The sequence below is a fragment of the Oncorhynchus mykiss genome, chromosome 15, assembly GCF_013265735.2.
Source record: "Oncorhynchus mykiss isolate Arlee chromosome 15, USDA_OmykA_1.1, whole genome shotgun sequence".
NCBI classification, from domain to species: Eukaryota; Metazoa; Chordata; class Actinopteri; order Salmoniformes; family Salmonidae; genus Oncorhynchus; species Oncorhynchus mykiss.
Genome location: NC_048579.1, coordinates 42,464,363 through 42,468,612, shown reverse-complemented (window position 1 = coordinate 42,468,612; position 4,250 = coordinate 42,464,363). Strand labels below are relative to the sequence as shown.

The following is a 4,250-nucleotide window of genomic DNA, read 5'->3' as shown; positions in this document are numbered from 1 at the left end:
CTCTGGTCTTGGCCATTGTGGAGAGGTTGGAGTCTGTTTGAGTGTGTGGACAGGTGTCTTTTATACAGGTAATGAGTGGAGAACAGGAGGGCTTCTTAAAGAAAAACTAACAGGTCTGTGAGAGCTGGAATTCTTACTGGTTGGTAGGTGATCAAATACTTATGTCATGCAATAAAATGCAAATTAATTACTTAAAAATCACACAATGTGATTTTCTGGATTTTTGTTTTAGATTCCCCTCACAGTTGAAGTGTACCTATGATAAAAATTACAGACCTCTACTTGCTATGTAAGTAGGAAACACTGCCGATTTTGCAGGTTATCAAATACTTGTTCTCCCCACTGTATATCTGACCAAATTATGAAAGACAAGCATTGTAATTTGGAGATGTTGGCGGTTAACTTCATGGAGAAACTCATTGCCCAAACCTACGATGATGCAGCTGTAATGGAATGCATCTGCTATTTGTATTTACAGCTAAGTTCCCTCCTCTTCCCTGATCAAGAGGTGATGACCCCTCCACTCCTCTACCATTGTAAACTGTCTCCTGACATAAACTGAAGCCATGTCACATGTGCCCGTTCATCAACTGGCACACTGAATGTTTCCTCTCCAAGTTCTGTGAGTGCCCCTATAATTTTCTCTCATTACTGTACTGTATGTAGAGTCAATCACACACACAAACATGATCACATTATTACACATCAATGATTTTACTCCTCTCTTGGACTAACTCATTCTTAGCTCTTTTGTCTAACTGTGTAGTGTATTGTGTTTTGTCTTCCCAGTCAAATCCTGTCCTGCCCTCAGTGGAAGATTTGAGCTCTTCTCCAACACCATCCATCCATGATGTCCTGTCCTGTACTGAAGACTATGAACACCTCAACCACTGTCCTGCACTGAGGTCAAGCCTCTGAACACCCCAACTCATGCCTCATACCCTCATTCAATCACTGCTGTGATCCATTCCCAACACTGTGTAAGTAGCCCTCTCATTCACATTCCCCATAATATTGTACTGTAAATGTGTTTATTAAATGCTTTAGGCTAAAAGTCTTTGATTTTTGAAACACGCATTTTCATCTCTGTGCGTTCCGTGCCTATACCGTGGGTCTCCCATCCTCCTCAATGTTTCAAGTCACCAGCCTCCACTGACAGAACACAACTGTGAAGAGTTATCACAATTATTAGCGTCATAGCTCTTGTAGGACTTTAACTGGGGGAAATTACCTCACAATTCAGTCTTTTAATCTATGGATCTTGGGTCAATTAAATGGGCTAATCAGCCTACTCAGTGACACCCACAGACAGTGGTGATTTTAGCATGTAAATCTTGGTGCAACAACAAAAAAAAAATCAACATGTGGCTTTGCTGTATGCATCTAAAACATAACACTAAATAATACATTAATTGCACTATAACAGTGAGCACAAACTGTTAGGGCCTACATAAACAGCAGAGCTTTTTCAGCACCATGGAGTGAATCCTGCTACACCTGGTTATAAGTGCAGGTAGCCTAGTGGTTTAGAGCGTTGGGCCAGTAATCCCCGAGCTGACAAGGTAAAAATGTTGTTCTGCCCCTGAACAAGGCAGTTAACCCACGCGGGGGCCAGTCGTGTATTGGCGTAACGGAAATTTTGGTGACCTTATTTGACCTTTTCTGCTGCTTTTGAGACACGGTTCGTTCCCTCCTTGGTGCACTACTTGATTACACAAGTATAAACACCATGGGACCATGCAGCCGTCATACCGCTCAGGAAGGAGACGCGTTCTGTCTCCTGGAGATGAACGTACTTTGGTGCAAAAAGTGCAAATCAATCCCAGAACAACAAAGGACCTTGTGAAGATTCTGGAGGAAACCGATGCAAAAGTATCTATATCCACAGTAAAACGAGTCCTATATCGACATAACCTGAAAGGCCGCTCAGCAAGGAAGAAGCCACTGCTCCAAAACCACCATAAACAACAATAGCAAAGAACCTTGTGAAGATGTTAGAGGAAACCGGTACAAAAGTATCTACAGTTGAAGTCGGAAGTTTACATACCTTAGCTAAATACATTTAAACTCAGTTTTTCACAATTCCTGACATTTAATCCTAGTAAAAATGCCCTGTTTTAGGTCAGATACCCTACAAATTGAGTATATGTAAACTTCTGACCCACTAGGAATGTAATGAAATAAATCATTCTCTACTATTATTCTGACATTTCACATTCTTAAAATAAAGTGGTGATCCTAACCTACCCAAGACAGGGAATTTTTACTAGGATTAAATGTCAGGAATTGTGAAACAGTTTAAATGTATTTGGCTAAGGTGTATGTAAATGTCCGACTTCAATTGTATTATTCTAATATGTATTCATTATAGAATTGACAGTTATTAATGATAAACCTTTAAACTGCACTCTTCCTCCCCATCTCTCTATTTTTCAGCTCCAGATCACAAAACCTACACACAGTCCAAGTGTTGCAGGTCTGCCAACTTCCTTCTGGTTACATTGTATTCAGAGAAATATAAAAAAAAAACAAAGACCGCTTTAACTGTGAATGTACTTTATTGCAGATATTTTCCTCAAATAAAATGGAGCATACATAAAATAAACAAGTTATTACAATTTATTTACGTTGGGTGTATGTGAGAGGGAAAGCACACATTAAGCCATAGTCTTTTACAATATTATCAATCACACTTTGGTTTCATAGATAGAGAATGGATATGAAGGCATAGATATCTCCAATCCTAAAATAAAATGGTGCGATCACTAAATAAACAAGTCTTTACAACTTATTTACATTGTGGATAATGTGTGTGAGTGCATGTTTTATTTATTTTTCCTTGTCAGCCACCCATCTCTGCTTTGTCAGTCTTGATAGGCCCACTGTCAGACAGTGGTGGAATGATTGGCAGATCTGAAAGGTATATACATGTAGGTATTATCAAGCATCCCCACATTGTAGCCTGTACATTTAATATATTCACGGATCATGTACTCTACCTTAGCAAATAAAGGTGCAGTTCAGGTCATATCCAATACCAGGAGTATCAAATTCCAGTCTTTGAATGATGCTGTGTCTGCATGTATGTATTACAATTATACACTTCAACAGTTTTTACCAATCTTGGTCCTGGGACATCAATGGTTACACATTGTAACTAACAGACTAGAAACAGGATTTAACTAGTTAAAGGCTGATTTGTAATTCATATATACAAAAATATAATTTTAAAAAACAGTACACTACACTTCCTATGCATCATGTAAATACTCTAAAACCGGTTCATCTCAATATCTAATGCCCTTAATCTGCATTGATCTGATACAGGATCATTATCCAAGTGTTATAAATACAAGTTTAGTCTGTACTTCAATGGACATCTGTTGTGAATGATAAAAACAGAGGAAGACAGAGGTCGTCACTTTCACGTTGAGATTCGATGCTAATTGCGTTAGGTTCCTGTCGTTCAACCAGAGCTCACGCGGAGGTTGGCTTAGTTCTGTAGGTGACCTTGTCCTTTTTAACGAGGGATCCGCAGGTCCCCACATCCTTGGAACAGGAAGTTGAATTTTCATCAACGGGCTAATATAGTGGTGATAGGGCGTGTTTCATAGTTACAACCCATGTCTGTTCACTTGGCCTCTGAGTGAGCAGAGTTTCACTATGACAAACCGTTCTCTCATTTAAGAAGCTAAAATTACATTTCATTTTTCACAAATAGTTTCCTATTTAAACATTTTAATTGCACAACAATTCCATGTGAATCTGATAACTAGAATGTGTAGATTTTCCAAGACACAGTTTGTCGTCCTATCATCAGTAATCATGTCTCAGACGCCAACTGATCTGACATCATATTCATTAAGTACTGACGTATATTTTCAGCTGGTTGGATTACCGAAATATGGTTCCTTTATCCACCTTTTGATGTTCCCAGTATCACTATGTTAACAAAGGGCTTTTCAAGAGTCAACTCTATAGAGTAGAGAGAGAAACCGGTGGAAGCTATTTATGGGGGTCATAAACCTCCCCCAAAAGGCCAACATCATGACAGTCCCCCCATGTTGGGTTCAATCGTGCGAATAACCTGCACGTCGCAAACCAACACAAAAATTACCGTGGGTTGTCCTAGTTGTGGACCATCGTTGTGGTGCCCCTCTGCTGGTTGACCCGGGTAGGATTTCTGCGAATGAAGAAGTCCGCTCCAAGGCTGGGCAGCAGATGTCCAGTTGGTGATCGCTGTTGCAGTG

General features: G+C 39.7%; 1 long non-coding RNA gene across 1 annotated transcript; it reads left to right on the top strand.

The window, feature by feature from the left end:
* The first annotated feature begins 279 nt into the window (after positions 1-279).
* LOC118938920 lies at positions 280-2,759 on the top strand. The gene is made up of 3 exons (XR_005036314.1): positions 280-622; positions 790-980; positions 2,437-2,759. It is a non-coding gene; the product is annotated as an uncharacterized LOC118938920 (long non-coding RNA).
* The last annotated feature ends 1,491 nt before the right edge of the window (positions 2,760-4,250 follow it).